The sequence below is a fragment of the Poromitra crassiceps genome, assembly GCF_964638095.1.
Source record: "Poromitra crassiceps genome assembly, chromosome: 1".
In the NCBI taxonomy this organism is placed as follows: domain Eukaryota; kingdom Metazoa; phylum Chordata; class Actinopteri; order Beryciformes; family Melamphaidae; genus Poromitra; species Poromitra crassiceps.
Genome location: NC_139623.1, coordinates 19,814,217 through 19,833,106, shown reverse-complemented (window position 1 = coordinate 19,833,106; position 18,890 = coordinate 19,814,217).

The window sequence follows — 18,890 nt, the reverse complement described above, 5'->3', positions numbered from 1 at the left end:
TGTGGAAGGCAGATATAGCAATGTTTTGTTTTGTTTTTTGTTTTTGGGGGATAATAAATCACACATAGCTGCACCTAGATTTGTTTTTGTAAACTGCAGGGGGCACTGTTTCTGAAATGGAACTGTACACCTGTGATGTCACGCAGGGATGCAAACTAGTCACCTTTAGGTGACAGTCACCTTTTTGGCCTTTTCATCCCAAAATAGGAGGATTTCTGAGTGGTTTTATATCACCTTTCACTATCCATGATTTTGCATCCCTGTGTCAGCCCCAGAACATCCAGCAACAAGTGATGTCACAGGTGTTGAACGCCCATTTAGAATGCCACCTGGCAGTACTAATCATGAGCCCAGAATGTAAATTCATAAAAAATGTAACCTGTGCCACACTCTTTAACCCCGATGTTTGAAGGTGTTCATGCTGCTTTTAAGCACCGCTAAGCACAAGAAAAACCAAACAAACAAAAAAGCTACTGTGTTTGCTCGCATTTGTGGGAGATGCTTGAGAGGGTTTGGAGATCAGAGGTTTCTCAGCTGTCAAAGGGGAGTGATGCCTCGCTCTGCCTCTGACAGTATTCTCCCATCAGATGGATCACATCGGCTTTCCTAAAGCCACCTACAGACTAGGGCTGTCACTTTTTCCCAAAATAAAGTTTGAACAAACTTTAATTGCCCGCAAAATGTTTTTTGGTTAATTAAAAAAAAAAAATTGCAGGCCAGGCCACCGAGCATCGGCCCGACGTGCCCGATTAGGCAGTCCGCGCCTGCCGGTTACATTGTATAAATATATATAATATAATATAAAATATTAAAAGAATATAAAAAAAAATCCTCAGCTGTCATGGTCCAGTCAGTCAGCTCCTCTCCGCTGCTGTGTTAGCTTGGACGCTCACAGTCACAACACTGCCTCACAAACTTGGCTGCATCCAACTCGAGACAACTTTTCAGACCCTGGAGACAATCTTTCTCAGAAGAGACTAACGCGACAAATCTGGAGACTTTTTCTGACATGGGATTAACATTACCAGCAAGCAGCAGTTGGTTAATTTTGGTTAAGAAAAAAAAATAAAAACAGGTCAATTATACATTCGAACATGCCCTCCTCCCCGACATTCCAAGTTAAATTCGAATTTCGAATAAAAAGTGACAGCTCTACTACAGACTGATATTTTAGCCATCTTATACGTTTATTGGTGGCCACACTGGGCGACGTTGGATCTAATAAACTTGGGTATGACGTCAGGAAGTGTGCAGACTGTACGATTACGACACACGTCTAGCCGTCAATACTGTCAATCAGCAGTCAATATGTTGCTGTCAGATTGTTGTTATCAGACATCGTCGTAGCTGTCACCCTAAATTTCTGAGTGTCAGAATTCGTCCTAGGCTATCTTGGTCGGAAGACGCGGGGTGTTATCTCGTGTCATACATTCGCAGAAACGCGATTTGGCGTGCAGTTTGGCGGCAACAATGGCGGCAAGCAGTGGCGGCCGGCCACTAGAGGGCGCCAGGGCGCCGCCCCACCTACCCACATGAAGGAGGGGAAAATAAAATGTTATATACTGTGTATATATTATATATATATATATATATATACATACATATAGGTGAGGTGAATATTAGATAGTGAGTATATAATCTGCAATAAATATGTAGATTCATAATGATCTACATGTGTACTGTTTTGGTCAACTATTTTCTTGCACCCAATTGCCACGGACGCCGTCCAGGGACTTCCGGCTTCCACCAGTGCTGCAGCCAGGATCTGTGTAAGTCGCACATGTGCTGTTCACTCTCAAAACAAAGAGATTCGGGAGGGCTCTGGGCGCTCGTATCTAGCGACCAGGTGGAGGTGGGGTCAGGTAGAGCGAGTGTCGTGACGTAGGCTAGGCTACTTATAGTGACGTAGATGGGTAGCGACGCAGACAGTCGCTCTAGCTAGCAGTCCCCATGGGGGCAGTCCCCCGCCGACAGTCCCTTTAGTGCAACTGTTCAGTGTGGTCGAAGGTCGCCGGGACCGCTCTTATTTACTTTCCCTTTCGGCAGACTTCCTAAAGTGGTGGGGACGGCAATGCTTTCTTGACGGACTCTATATTTGCATGCACGAACATGCTTTCCTCATAGGTAATGTAATGTAACTCATTCACATGCTGTGGGAAGTCCTTCTTCCAAAGTGTTTATGCCATGTGCTTTTCAAGTAAATATGGATGCTAAAGCTAATGAGGGAAGTTTGATGTAGAGATCAGAGGGCTGCTGACCAGGTTACTGTGTCTATTTCTGTAATCTGCTCCGTGATTGATATGCCTAGTAATCTGTTGGCCATATGATTCAGAAGGTACTAGTAACGTCCGTTACTACTTGCTTGATTTAGGGCTGGAGTGGACGATAATTCAATAGCCTATTATTGTTGGTTCTCTTTCAGTGGAATCATCGTGATGATATGAAGTTATTTTAATAGTGACATTTCTGCTGTCTAAATTGATGATGACAAGCAAACGTTACTTAAAAACTGATCAAATGAGGTATGGCAGGAATATTATTTGAAAATGTAAGGTTTGTTTGACATCACCATTCAGTTCAATGAGATGAACACTGATTTTGCATACGTGAAACTTATGATATTGAGAAGAATCCTTATGATTATAATATTGATTTCAACCCCATCGTCCAGGCCTATATTTGGTATAGCCCTCCCTGGACAAAAATGCACCAGCCGCTACTGGCGGCAAGTAACGTTAACAAACTCGCAACCACTAACCCAAACCCTAACCCTTAACCTAACCCTGGCCCTAACACTAACCCTAAACCTAACTTCCACGTAAAGATATTATGCATGTTCGATTTCTAATGTAAGTGGACGAGGTGAAGTTGCGTATGAACTGCACGAGAAACTGCGTTTCTGCGTATGTATTCCACGAGATAACACCCACGTGTCATACATACGCTCTCCGATGAGATCGGGTTGCTTTGAATCTCTCTCACTGCAGAGAGCAGTGCAAGACGAGCATTTTTGTAGCCATGACCAAAGATATCTCCATGTTTCTTTCACGTTGGTCATCTTTCGTCAACACAGTGTGTCAAAGGCTTAGACTTGATTGGCTCAGTCAGAGACAGTGTAGAGTACTTCATCTAGTGAAGGTGTACATTGTAACAGTATTGTGGAAAGTTACTTTTAAATGTAATTAGTTACTTAATTTAATTACTTACCTTAAAAATTAACTCTGATTATGTTATGCAGGTGCAGTACTGGTTCTGGGGTATATCGAGGAACTAAGAAACTTCACTCTCTCTCCCTCTCTCTCTCTCACACACACACACACACACACACACACACACACACACACACACACATTGAGAGGAAAAAACACTCCACTCTGTCAAAAGGGAACAATGAACTTATTAACGGGCTCTTGTGTTGTTTCATTACATCACATGTTAGGCATCCAGCACCTCTCTTACGCTGAGCACCTTGTTGTTTCATGACATCACATGTTAGGCATCCAGCACCTCACTTATGCAGAGCACCTTGTTGTTTCATGACATCACATGTTAGGCATCCAGCACCTCTCGTACGCTGAGCACCTTGTTGTTTCATGACATCACAGGTTAGGCATCCAGCACCTCTCTTATGCTGAGCACCTTGTTGTCTTATGACATCACAGGTTAGGCATCCAGCACCTCTCTTATGCTGAGCACCTTGTTGTTTCATGACATCACATTTTAGGCATCCAGCACCTCTCTTATGCTGAGCACCTTGTTGTTTCATGACATCACAGGTTAGGCATCCAGCCCCTCTCTTACGCACCTTGTTGTTTCATGACATCAATGTCATCAATGATCTGAAAGCGCATGCGTCGATGCTGTGTTTGCCCGCCAAGAGGCTCTTTCGAATCTGACACATTTAACCACTTTTTACGGAATTCTATGTATCATCTTTTTGCTACTTCGGCTATTTTAGTCATTTTAAGCGGTCATACTTTAGACAGTTAAGGTTTTTGAACGATCGGGTACTCGGATCATACGTTTTTTAACAGCCGAAAGTTTTCCGGTACCTGCCTGCGGCTGCCGCACCCACTGACAGCTACTAGCCTACCAAAGCCACCACCACAACAATCCACTCCAGGGGGACGCCACGGACAATCCTGCTTACCGGGAGGTTGATCCAATGCAGCAGGCCCAGTCGATGGGCCTCTGCCGGTAAGTTTCGTCTCGTTTTCAACCCATATACGATCCCCGGTGTCTGCAAACCTACCACCCGCCGCGGCCTCCCTTTGTGGAGGCCTCGCGTGTAAGTGCTGCCCTGCGCCGCTGCCTGCCTGCTACACCAAGGACAACAACATCTACCTGTACCCTGTCACATTTCCCATTTACTGGCCACAGTGTTTTCTCTTCCCCAGCAACCACCACCGGACCCCCCCAAAAAGACATGCAGGTACTCACCGCGCCATCCGGCTGTGACAGCTGTCTCAACTTATCCCAGAAGATCCTTGAACTCGAAGGAAGAATAAGCACCCTCTATCATCTGAGAAATGAAGAGCTGATTATGGACTCCTTCGCCACCAGATGCACGGCTGTCACCACCGCAGCTCCAGAAGTCGACTCCGCCGACTCTTTCGTGGTCACTGTGGGCCCCGGCACCGCTGCCTCAGGCACTGGAGCCCTGGACTCAACTGTCCGATCTTTAAACGTCCCGGCTGGCCAGTCGGTCACATGGGCTGCGTTGGGAGCCAAACCCAAAGCCCTTGTCAGCTCCACACCTAACATGAAGGAGGCATGGGCTCCTGCCTGCAAAGGTAGCCACGGGGGAAAGCTCCTCACTTGCCAAACTCCAGCAGCGGTCCCCCAAACGCCCATTAACTCATTGAGTGCCATGGACGTCTTTCGACGTCCAATTAAATAGTGACGTAGAGTGCCAAGGACGTCGATCGACGTCCAATGCGTTTTTTGACGGTGGGACGTTGATCAAAGCCTTCTGCATCTCCTGTACAAATATTGTAGCTATTGGAGGTCTATAACCTATTTTACAGAACCCTTAGGTGGCGACAGTGCTCTCCAGATTACAGAAAGGCAGAGAAAAACAGAGAAGAAGTCGTTGGGGAAACGGAAATCGCATCGCATCCGTATGCATCGATATGCATGAAGCATAACGTTAGCTGTGCCTGCAGCAGCCAATCTGCTCCCACAATTGAGCTCCTCCGTGTCCGCTGCGACAGCCCATCCGCATGATCAGCCGTGGAGTTGTTATTATTCTCAACTGGAAGCATGGGAGCCGGTGACAAACACATGCGGAATGCTGTAAAAAAGCTGGATGTCGCGCACCCTTCACTGTGCACAGCAAACTCAGCAGAGAGCCACCAGACACTCCTACGGAGGTGGGGTTTGCAGTTGAGGGGTGGGAGGGGGGGGGGGGGGCACGCAGAGCAGCACACAACACTGACCCAGACAGACCCAGACAGCAGGACAGGATTGGCAAACGCAAGCCAGAATATCCGATGCCCACCAGCAGCAAATCAAGACCAGCAAGAAGCTGCAACCAGCAGCGCACGCAGGGGCCAGCGCTGCTGGTTGCAGCTAAAAAATATTATTCTGCCAAACAAAATTCCCTGGCCTTCACTGTTTTATTGAAGGAAATTATTTTTGAGGTGTGACTACATCAGAAAATTAGCTTCAGAGTCAGTGATGTGCTTGAAATGTTTAATTTCACAAAAGGGTCATTATCTCAGCTTCTAGAAAAAAACGGCTGTTTTTGGTTAAATCAAGCTATCTTCTCCGGCTGATAACTAAAGAACGGAAAATTATATCAATAAACCTGTTTTTGCTGATGATAGAAGAGAGTCTCATCGTTCTTTTTGCGTGTTCAGTGTTTACATAGTAATATCACACAATATTCTGTGGGCCTCGAGAAATCACTGAAAAAAGCTCTGAAACTCTGGCACAGGGAGCGTCCGTTCTCCAAAAGTGGCTGGCACTCAATGAGTTAACAACCGCTTCTCAGTCCTGAGCTTGGAGGACTTGCCCCCCTGCGCCTCTGGAGACAACTACCATCATGTCCCCGGCTGTGCCCATGCAGTCTGCAACTCCTGCTGTTAGTTGCCCTCGCCGAAGCCCAAGCTACATGCATTTCACCCCACACCCTACATCCAGCTCGTCGGCTCCAGCTCCAGTGTCGTCTAGCTCGGCAGATATCCCCCGGGTTGAGCTGCGTCAGTCTGCACAGACACCCCAGCTGGAAACAGTTCCATCACCCCGTCCAGGCGCTTCGCGCACACCGCAACCGCATCCTCGTCCTCTTTTCCCCCCACCACGTTAATTATTGGTGACTCAATAATGAGAGATATTCGTTTCATTAATGCTGTTACACAATGTATTCCTGGTGCCACGATTTCTGTTGTTGTTGACAAACTCCTGAGTCTTCTGCCCTCTCTCCCCGCCTCCATTACCCGCATTGTAGTGCATGTGGGCTCGAACGACACTTCCCGGAGGGAGTCAGTGCGAACCGAAAATGACTTTAAACTGCTGCTCAATCTTCTCAAAAGCAGTGGAAAGTCAATTTTCATTAGCGGTCCCATTCCTTGTTTTGGTTGCGGTAGTAACCGCTTCAGTCGCCTCTACCAGCACACCTGGCTCCAATCAGAATGCGTCTCTCAGAAAGTGACGTTCATCGATAATTTTAACTTGTTTTGGGACCGTCCCTCCCTGTTTAGCAGGGATGGGATTCACCCTAACTATCGGGGTAGCCAAATGCTGTTAGCCAATATTCGGTATTTGATCCAGTCCACCCATGAGTCCACCGCTCGCCCATGACGCCCTCTTCTTCTTCTGCCCTCTTCTTCCCCTGTCCGCTCCACAGTCAGCAAAAGCACTCTCTCCTGTGATAGCTCCCCCTATCGTCCTGCTCCTGTATTTCGCATCACACCTGTAATGCTAGCTAACTCAGTCAACACTTCCTCTACTGAGCCTACTGTCCAGCAAAGCTCCTCTACCTGTACAAAGCACATGACTAGCGCCCCCCCTGGGCCGGGGGGACTCACCAATCCCCCTCCACCTCTCCATGTTCCTGCTGTAATTCAGATACATAGTAATACTCCTGCTGCCACTGCCTCTATTAATAATAATAATAATAATAATAATAATAATAATAATAATAATAATAATAATAACTCAGGTCCCCAACAGAATCATACCAAACAAAAACTGAACAGCCTAAATCCAGCGATTGGAAAAGTCCGCAAAATGAACCTCTTTCAAACCCTTAATCTTGCAAAAATTATTTGGGATCCACGATCCAAACCTTGTGGATTACTATGCGGTCATTTAAATATCCGCAGTATTATCTCTAAAAGCAATCAATTGGAACATTTGCTGACCAACTCCAACCTGGATGTCCAACCCGTTCTCACTCCGAGCGCGTAGCATATTGACGCTTTGTCCCGTCCCTTGTGCGTCGCTTGTTACTAACATGGTACCCTTGAGCGACACATGAAACGACTTGGGCTTTCCGACTAAACTCAATGCAAACCCATGGAAGTCGTCTTTGACGCTTATGGCAACTGCTCCCCTATTAGCCTAACTGCTCCCCCATTAGTCAACTACTCCCCCATTACGCTTAGTTCACACAGACAACCTACGCCTTGCCTTGCCTCAACCCACGCCTATGGCGAGCTGGGCGTGAACCTGTTGCACGCTTTTGCGATCACACCGCATGCCTTTTGCACGCCGAACCTGGAGCCGAGTCACAAGCGTCTCTCCTCTCTCCCGACTGTATTTTTTCACGTGTTGTCCAGAATTGTCATGGGTAGCCTCTAGGTAAAATAAATCTGATATATTTAATGTTCTATTGATGCTGGATATGTATAACCAGGTCTGACTATAGTCGGACATTTTAGAGAGGTGATCTTGCAAGAATATGTGCTGGCACAACAACATTGTCCATCTTGCTTCTTCGGTCGCTATTCTCTCTCATGAAGATTTGTTTGCAGACAGGGAGAAAGCCACACGTGATAGCTACCCGTCAATCTCTCTCTCTCTCTCTCTCTCTCTGCTCAACACTGTTGTAGTAACTCCATTTTATTTTGAAATTCAGTTGACTTTGCCATTTCCCACGGATATTGTCGCGTTTTTCTTTCATGGCTTGACAGAAAAGCCTGCCTGCACGCGCCTTGTCGGCTTGAAAATAGAACTCACGCCTAAACGATAAAATCGGCAAGGCACAGGCAAGGCGTGGGTTCACGCTGAGGCACCCTGTGTACACAGCCTCGTTGACTAAAACGGACGGCTATTTAAAAGCGTGGGTAAAGGCAAGGCGTAGGCAAGGCTTGGGTCGCCGGTGTGAACCCAGCCTTAGGGTCTGGAGCAGCTAACCTCTCCCAGACCCTAACCCTAACCTCTCCCACCCCCCATGCCTAAACCTAACCTCCCCCAGACCCTAACCCTAACCTCTCCCACCCCCCATGCCTAAACCTAACCTCCCCCAGACCCTAACCCTAAACCTAACTTCTCCCACCCCCCATGCCTAAACCTAACCTCCCTCCAGACCTTAATGGGGGAGCAGTTGACTAATGGGGGAGCAGTTAGGCTAATGGGGGAGCAGTTGCCATAAGCATCAAAGATGACTTCCGTGGGTTTGCATTGAGTTTAGTGGGAAAGCCCAAATCGTTTCATGTGTCGCTCAAGGGTACCATGTTAGTAACAAGTGACACACAAGGGACGGGACAAAGCGGCAATATGCTACGTGCTCGGAGTGAGAACGTGTTGGGATATCATAGGCATTTCAGAAACCTGGCTAAATAAACTTTCTCCCTTGGCTGCTTTTACTGTTCCTGGGTATAATATATTTAGGAGGGACAGAGAAAAGGGCAAAGGGGGCAGCCTATTAATTTACACTAAAGAAACCATCAAATGCAACCGCATTATATGGTCACATGTAACAGATCTGGAATGTATTGGCCTAAATATTTCTTTATCCCCAGAAATGTCATTCACTGTTATTTGTCTGTACTGCCCACCTTCATCCTCCAATGTGTTCTATGAACAGTTACATAACATTCTCAAAGAATGTGACAGTAAAAAAGAACTTCTACTCATGGGAGATTTTAATATGCATTGGAATAAAAAATCAGACAGAAAAAAACTTAAGGAAATAGTAGCTCAGTTCAACCTTACTCAACTGGTACAAGGGCCAACAAGAATAACCAAAACTTCCCAGACACAAATTGACTTGATGTTTTCCAATAGACCTGAAAGAATAACAAAATCCTTCAACCTGCTAACTGGTTTATCTGATCATAACATCACATTAATTGCAAGAAAACTCACCAAAATGCGCTTCAGCAATACCATTAAAACCAAACACTACCATCATATAGGCTAGTCCCAAAAAATGAAATAGATAATCTTGAAACTGCTCTAAAACTAGTTGATTGGTCCGCTCTTCTGTCCAGTGCAGATCTTGAGAACAGTTCCAATTCATTTTTTAACAACAGTCAATTCAGTAATATCCTCCTTCACAAAGAAATTATCAAGTAAACCCAGGCAAAAATACTCTCTACCCTGGCTCAATGCCGCCCTCTGGCGGCAAATGAAAGTAAGAGACATTGCACTTAAAAAAGCTCTTAAGTGTGGCCTTAATAATGATAGGAATATTTTCACATCCCTCCGTAATAAGGTAGTTAGAAACATTAGAAAGGCTAAAGCTGACTTTTTTATTAAAGTAATTAATGATGCAAATGATGAGAGAACCAAGGAACCAGAACTTAAAGTAGATGAAATCTTAATAACTGATCAGGATATGATAGCAAGTACCTTCAATAATTTTTTTATCAACTCTGTTAAGGAGCTGGCCCAAAACTTCCCCTCCAGAATGACAACTTTCTCACCGATTGATGTGACAAAGCCGATTTTCAGACTAACAGAAATTTCAGAATCTGCAGTCCTAAACATCATGAGCTCGCTAAAGAACTCGAAAGCCAGGGACGTTTATGGTTTGGATACTGCCTTTTTAAAATCTCATAAGGAAGCCTTTGTTTGCCCCATTTCCCATCTGATAAATTTATCTGTCAAACAAGGGATCTTCCCAAACCCCTGGAAATCAGCTGCTATAACGCCAATCTTTAAATCCGGCGACCAAACGTCTGTAGGAAACTACAGACCGGTCAGTATTCTCCCTGTAGTTGCCAAGGTGGCCGAGAAATGGGTGGCAATGCAGCTGTCGGATCACCTGAACTTGGGCCACACTCCCCTGCACCCAATGCAGTTTGGTTTTCGGATCAACCACTCCACGGAGACAGCAAACTGCTACTTCCTAGAAAAGGTTAAATCAAAGCTTGATGGAGGTGGGGTAGTGGGCGCAGTTTTTTTAGACCTAAAGAAGGCGTTTGACACAGTCAACCATGAAGTCCTTCTCTCTAAATTATCATTTTTTAACTTTTCTCCAGAAGCCATTAAGTGGACGCATTCATATCTCACAAACAGACAACAAAGTGTATGCATTGGTAATATAGTCTGCCCACCTGTTAATATACTGTAGCGATGTGGGGTTGCCAGTAAACATGGGTTTGTCTGAGTGTGGGGTTCAGTTCGCTGGGGGTGTTGTAGAGTGTGTCCCACCGCACGTGAACGCGCTGGGAACAGGAGGAACGCACCTGAAGGGGACATGGAGTCATGTGGGGTTGCTAGCTCGCTGGGGATTGGTTGAGCGGGAGGCGGCCATTTTGTCGGCGGGGAAATGTGCGTGTGTTGTCAGTCTGAAGATACGAGGGGACTGGACGGGTGTGTTAGCTAGGAGCTGTGTGTGTTAGCTAGGAGTGTAGCCAAGTGTGGCTAAGCGCTGGAAGCTGGGAGTGTGAGCAGTGAATAAAGCCTGCAGACCAAGTATTCGCATTCGGCTCCTTCATTAATGATCCAGGAAGCGGATCATTACAATACAGATGTATGCCGATGATACAGTGCTTTTCGTTCATACCAAAAACAGACAACAATCCGCCACAAAACTAACAGCAGCCATGGTACATGTATCCACCTGGTTAACCAATTCATGTTTACATCTGAATATCAGTAAAACCGTGTGCATGTATTTATCCTGTAAGTCCACAGTAGCCCATCAACCTGAGGTTTTTGTTAAGGGGGAGAAACTCAATGTTGTTTCAGAGTTCAAGTATTTAGGAATCATCCTTGACTCAAATCTATCATTCAAAAAACATGTCAAAAAGCTCACCAATACAGTTAAACTCAACCTGGCCAATTTCCGTCATATTCGCCCATACTTATCATCCACAGCTGCTACCCTGTTCATGCACGCCATGATCCTTTCCCATATCTCATACTGTTTCACTAGCTGGTCTCAAGCCAACTCAACAACTCTGAAACCAATTGAGTCTCTTTTTAAAAAATCACTTAAAATATTGGATAGAAAGCCCAACAGCTACCACCACTGCCACATTGTAAAGAAATGTAATCTTTTTAATTTTGATAGTTTTAAACATTTTTCAGATGCCTGTCTATTTTTTTAAATCTTACACAAACTTGCTCCTCCCCCACTCTCTGAGTTCATAACTCAAGGACAGAGCAACGGTAGAGCAACAAGGGCGGCGTCCAGAGGAGACTGTGTTGTCCCATTTAGACGGTCCACGTTTGGACAATCAGTCTTCTCAGTCAGAGCCGCCCACTACTGGAACAGTCTCCCCACTGACATTAGAGAGAGCTCCAACATTTCCATTTTTAAATACAGATTGAAGGGGTGGCTCAAATCGAATCAAATTTGCACACACAATTAACTATTTAATCTTATATACAAATACACTTACACATATTAACTCACACTCGCTTTTCTTAGTTTTCAATTTTTACTTACATTGTTTTAATGTATTTGTTTTAATTGTTGTGTTAATTGTTTCTATGCACTGTCCTGTTAGCCTTGTTTGGTATTGTAATGTGACATTGTGGGTCGTTATGTTGAGCTTTTACGGAGTGTCTGTCTTGTGCTGTCTTGCAATGTTGTATGGTTTTACGCTGGGGACATACCGGATGCGAAACTTGCGCGCATGCGCCGCGCAGCGCACCTCCGCGCAGAAGTCGCTTAAAAGTGTCCACACAGAGAGCGCAGCTCACTTTGCGCGCTCTGCTCGTCCGCTATATATTTTGCCCCAGATCTCCTGTCTTCGTAAATGACGACATAAATATCTAAAGTAATATGTTTGGGATAACAGTTAATGGCTACCTTCGTTATAAAATGCAATTGCATCATATTTGTCTGTTCTCCTCCCGTTTTCCCAGTGCGTGCTGTTGTAGAGAGAAGGCGAGTCCTAGCTCTCTACTTGTTGCCCCGCAGGCAACGAGCCCCTAGAAGCCGCTCCCCCTCTCCCACTGTTCTTTCTCTCTTTTCACACTTCCAAAGGGGCAATCAACAACGTAAATAAACATTATTTTACTTTGAAATTGGTTTTATTTGACGAATGTCCGGTTTCGGAGTTCCTGTCTGCCCTTATCTGATCTGTTCAGCTTGACAGAGTCGCTCACGGGCGCAGACGGCCGCGCAGGAAAATAGAACTCCAGGCTGGCCTGAACGGCCCTGAGCGGCCGCTGAGCTGAGCTGAGCGGCGCGCTGCGCGCAATTCGGTGTGGACTGACAGATCTGTTAACATGGTGTCCTAATGAAAACTGGCTGCGCACAAGATCGCAAATGGTCGCCCCGCGCAGCTTACGTGCAGGAGACGCGTGCGGTGTGTTTTCACCGTTAGCCTCATCCTATACTGCTTTGTTTACTTTTTAGTATGAACCCTTGACTAAGGTGACCAGATTTCTCAAATGAAAATCGGGGACATTTTCTGGTCCGCTAGGGGGGCCCAGGGGCTTTTAGAAAATTGTGTACATTTTACAGTAAAATGCATAAATCTGGTGCACTTTGAGAGCAAAAGTAAGAGGCTAGATCTATGAAGAACTTTGTGATTTTGAAACAATTGAAAAAGAAGCAGTTTACAATGGTTACTAGTTATCTGGCACAATTTACCACAAATTAGACAGCCTAGGTAATTCATGGGAAATAGGCTACTGGTGTATTGTGTAGAGTGGCAGGAAGAGAGGGACAACTTCTCTCTTTGACCTCACCAACTGGTGGATAATTTATTTACACAAAACAAAAACATTACAGTAGTGATTTATTACCTCAGTAAACACTTTCCTTGAGTTTAGGGTGTCGCTCACCAGTTTCAAGTATTCAATGGCCACATGACCATATTAACTGCTAATTTAATATTAAATGCTGACAAAATAATTTAAAAAATCATGTTAATACTAAAAGGCAATTTTAATGATTAAAATTGTAATCTAGAGATAAATATGACCTATTGTGTTTAATTTAAACCAGGGGTTATCAAAGTTTTGATGGCTGAAGGCCAATTTAGGGAACAGTAGGCTAATGACTAGATAACAATGATCCATCGCCAATCATGTTAAAAATTGTCATTTTTTTCAATGGAGTTTGGTGTACATAAAAACGTTACTGACTTCTCTGCAAAAACGTTTTGAGTTAGTTACTGCACTTACTTACCAGATAGTTTTACTGTACTTTTAACTATTCAAAACAACTGGGATGGATAACCCGCTGAATGGGGTCCGGTAAACAAGGACGGTAGCAAAAGCCGCAAGCAGACTCCGCCTCTCGTTCGCCACCTCTGGGGCTTCAGTTGCGTGCGGCTGGGTCCTGGGAAAACCACGGCACGGGCAGAGGGAGGACATCTACTCTGTGATCTACTCTGTCACACACAGGCAGCACTTTGCACAACGTGCACAATGACAGGCTTTTGTGGTGCCGCAAATGCTCTGTTATCGAGTTTCTTGCCAGTATTATTATTTGACTTTGTGGCCAAAATCGGGGACATTTTCGGGGACAGCTCCACCCGGGGACAGAGCACCGAAATCGGGGACTGTCCCCGAAAATCGGGGACGTCTGGTCATCCTACCCTTGACCCTAGATCTTTTACCATCATGCTCAGGGACTGCAGATGAAAATTAGCTCTCTTGCTAACTCTGGTACATTTACATGGATGTGCAAACTGACATGTTGATTAATGTACACTGTCCCTGGTAAATAAATGCTTAAATAAATAAATCGCATGTTAGGCATCCAGCCCCTCTCTTACGCTGAGCACCTTGTTGTTTCATGACATCACATGTTAGGCATCCAGCCCCTCTCTTACGCTGAGCACCTTGTTGTTTCATCACATCACATGTTAGGCATCCAGCCCCTCTCTTACGCTGAGCACCTTGCACTGATTGCAGCAACAGAAGAAGCTTAAAATCCCAAATAACCAACATTACTGGCAAGCAATAGTAATGAGTACAGAGGGGCACTCTCTACTAGGGGTTGGAATCACCACAGGCCCCACAATACAATATTATCACGGTACTTAAGTCACAATATAATATTACTGCGATTTTACATGTTAACATTTTGCGATATGCTGAGTATTGCAATATATTATGATTAGCCTTTTTCAACTGCAAATTATATCCCCAAAGGAAAACTCATAGGTAGGCCATAAGCAGAGGTGGATAGAGTACACAAAAAATCTACTTAAGTAGAAGTAGTTACTTTGATTAAATTTTACTGAAGTATTAAGTAAAATTACTGGTTTTAAAAAATCAAATAATAATAATAATAATAATAATAATACAATTAGGTGTGACGACAGCGAGAAGCAGATGGTTCATCTGTCAGGTATTTTTTGAACACGTCTGCCTTTTTCCAACCAGTTTCCAAAGGCGAGGTCCCAGATGGTTCTGTGGGGGATATTAAAAAGGGAGAGGGTTGGGATTCAGGGGGCCCCATGGCTGCCATTGCCAAGGGCCCCCAAATCATTAATCAGCCCCTGAGGAATAATGGTGGATTTGGGACGAGAGAAGTGGCCCTATAATTACAATCCCCATAATTCCTATAGCTACACCCCGGTGCTCAGGGCAAAGCCTCAGGATCCAGACAACACATGTAACCCCCTCCCCCTAATTTAGAAACACCATACACCACCGGTCGACCGGGTACGTAACCTCACCCTGCCCGCTTCTCTCAGCACCCACAAACTCACTCTCCAATTCCCTGTGTCTGCAAGAGGGCGGAGCCACCCTAATCACTCACTACCTCCTCCTAAACTTAACTGAACTCCCGCCCCCCCCCATAAAACTGGAACTCATATCTAATTCAATGCCTGTTTAACTGGGACTTAGCCTGTAAATTTCATGTACATTCAATGTAAACTCTTATTTAACTCCGATTGTAAATTCATGTAAATCCACTGCCTATTTAACGTCTATTTAACTCAGTCTGTAAATCTCATGTAAATTCAACGTAAATTCATATTTATCATCCACAGAACACTTCACCACTCATGTACATATTGTATTACTCGATTTGATTGCACTTGCAACTTTGTGATTGTCTTTAGTTAATTTCCTACTTCTTATCTCTGTATATTGATGTGACCGCTATGCTGCATACAGACACTAAGACAAATTCCTCGTATGTAACTTGCATACTGTGGCAATAAAAGTGATAAAAGTGAAAGCTTCCTCAGAGGTACCAAAAGGCCCATGCACACAGCTTCCTCAGAGGCACCCAAAGGCTCATGCACACTGCTTCCTCAGAGGCACCCTAAAGCCCAAGCACGCGGCTTCCTCAGAGGCACCCAAAGGCCCAAGCACACGGCTTCCTCAGAGGCACCCAAAGGCCCAAGCACACAGCTTCCTCAGAGGCACCCTAAGGCCCAAGCACATGGCTTCCTCAGAGGCACCCTAAGGCCCAAGCACACAGCTTCCTCAGAGGCACCCAAAGGCCCATGCACACAGCTTCCTCAGAGGCACCTAAAGGCCCATGCACACAGCTTCCTCAGATGCACCCTAAGGCCCATGCACACAGCTTCCTCAGAGGCACCCAAAGGCCCAGGCACACAGCTTCCTCAGAGGCACCCAAAGGCCCATGCACACAGCTTCCTCAGAGGCACCCAAAGGCCCATGCACACAGCTTCCTCAGAGGCACCCAAAGGCCCATGCACACAGCTTCCTCAGAGGCACCCTAAGGCCCATGCACACAGCTTCCTCAGAGGCACCCAAAGGCCCATGCACACAGCTTCCTCAGAGGCACCCAAAGGCTCATGCACACTGCTTCCTCAGAGGCGCCCAAAGGCCCACGCACACGGTTTCCTCAGTCACCCAAAGGCCCACACACACAGCTTCCTCAGAGGCACCCAAAGGCCCACCCACACAGCTTCCTCAGAGGCACCCAAAGGCCCACGCACATGGCTTCCTCAGAGGCAGCTCACTGTGACAACTGAGTCATTTGTCCTGGGACCCCCTCATGATCGCCCAAACCCCCCCCCCCCCCCCCCCCCGAGTGCCCTCTATTGTCCATAAACGTGTCTGGAATATTTTGTAGAAATTATATATTTGTGAGAACTTTAAATGTATTTACAGTATGAGTCGCATAAAAGCTGAATCTTTTTTTTACTTTCCAATTTTTCTTGACAGATGGATGGAAAACAATTTTACTTTCACCTATTATGTAAAAAGAATAATGGTTTGGTCTGGTCTCCCTGTGACCCTGTAGTTTCCTGGGGAACTTTTAATTTGACAACGCTGTAGGCTTGGAGACTTCTGTAATTATTCATAATAAATGATGTTATTCTGTCTGTCCATCTCTCACTGTCTGTCTTTCTATCTGTCTGTCTCTATCTGTCTTTCTATCAATCTGGCTGTCTCTTTACGCTGTCTGTCTGTCTTTCTATATGTCTGTCTGTCTCTCTCACTCCCCGTTTCCCTCAGACAGAATATCCATGTCCACTGCTCCTCTGTTTGTCCACATCCACCTTGCAAGGGCATACATGTATCTGTTTGGCAACACTTGCATCATCTGGAATTTGATTTCAGGTATGCTCCACTCCTGAGGCTGGTTGGGCATGTCTTTCTGACAATAGGCTACTGAGGCTTGTTGCTGGGCATGTCTTTCTGACAATAGGCTAAAGGCTTTATCAGAATTCCCCAATGTTTTAGCACAACTAGACATTTCTATGTCAAATTCACCTGAGTTATAAGCATAAAACACAAGGTGAGGAGACGACCTTCCCATCCTCCCTCAACGAGATGCATTTTTTATAGAGTATCAGTTTTTTATTAGCCACATAGCAAAAATAAATTATACAGTATACGTTTTTATTAGCCACATAGGCTACGTTCACACAGCAGGCATAAGTGGCCAGAATCTGACCCCCCCCCTCCTAAGTGACTCAGCTTGTAAAGCTTGATTGCTGCTTGTTTTTCCTGCGTAAATGCTTGTATATTGCAAGTCAAATTCCTAGTAGCCTGTGTGAAAATGTACATGGTGTAGTCGGCTACAGCCAAGAAAAATCAGCCCAAACAGAACTGTGGTTAAGGCAGCGGTGTTGTGTCTCCTGGGAGGCAGCTCTCTCCACTTCAAGCTTCCTTTAAACACTCCCTCCAAACAGGATGTGCCGGGGAAAACGCCCACATAGCATGCAAGAATGTGCCAGTTTCCTCCTTAAACACTTCCAACTCACTGTCCTGTATCAGACCCAGTCTGTAAAGCTGAGACAGAGTAAAGGGTACATTTATCCCCGGCTTACCTCTCGAACTGTCCGACATTCAAAATAATATCCTACTCAATATCACTACTCAATTTTAGATTCCCACAAATGCTTGTTTTCAGTATCCTTTTATATGTTGATGTGCTGTGAATCACAGCGAATTAAAGTGCACAACATTTTCTTCATTTACCCCTCTGTCGAGGCCAAAGACGCCCCATAGGTCTACATAGGCCTACTAGTTGTTAGGTATTTGTTTGGATCATAGGCCTACTAGTCCTTAGGTGTTTGGTTGGATCATAGGCCTACTAGTTGTTAGGTATTTGGTTGGATCATAGGCCTACTAGTCCTTAGGTATTTGGTTGGATCATAGGCCTACTAGTCATTAGGTATTTGGTTGGATCATAGGCCTACTAGTTGTTAGGTATTTGGTTGGATCATATGCCTACTAGTCCTTAGGTATTTGGTTGGATCATAGGCCTACTAGTTGTTAGGTATTTGGTTGGATCATAGGCCTACTAGTCCTTAGGTATTTGGTTGGATCATAGGCCTACTAGTCATTAGGTATTGGGTTGGATCATAGGCCTACTAGTCGTTAGGTATTTGGTTGGATCATAGGCCTACTAGTCCTTAGGTATTTGGTTGGATCATAGGCCTACTAGTTGTTAGGTATTTGGTTGGATCATAGGCCTACTAGTCCTTAGGTATTTGGTTGGATCATAGGCCTACTAGTCATTAGGTATTGGGTTGGATCATAGGCCTACTAGTCATTAGGCATTTGGTTGGATCATAGGCCTACTAGTCTTAGGTATTTGGTTGGATCATAGGCCTACTAGTTGTTAGGTATTTGGTTGGATCATAGGCCTACTAGTTGTTAGGCATTTGGTTGGATCATAGGCCTACTAGTCGTTAGGTATTTGGTTGGATCATAGGCCTACTAGTCATTAGGTATTTGGTTGGATCATAGGCCTACTAGTCGTTAGGCATTTGGTTGGATCATAGGCCTATTAGTCGTTAGGCATTTGGTTGGATCATAGGCCTACTAGTCGTTAGGCATTTGGTTGGAGCATAGGCCTACTAGTTGTTAGGCATTTGGTTGGATCATAGGCCTACTAGTTGTTAGGCATTTGTTTGGATCATAGGCCTACTAGTCGTTAGGTATTTGGTTGGATCACATGTTTCCCAGTCACCTGCCAGTTGTCGCACATAATCAAACCTTTATCCTAAACGCACATTTGAAGAGTAGTAGAGTAGCTCTGCTTATACTGCTTTCTGAATAGTTTGTGCACCTTTGCCAATACTGATTAC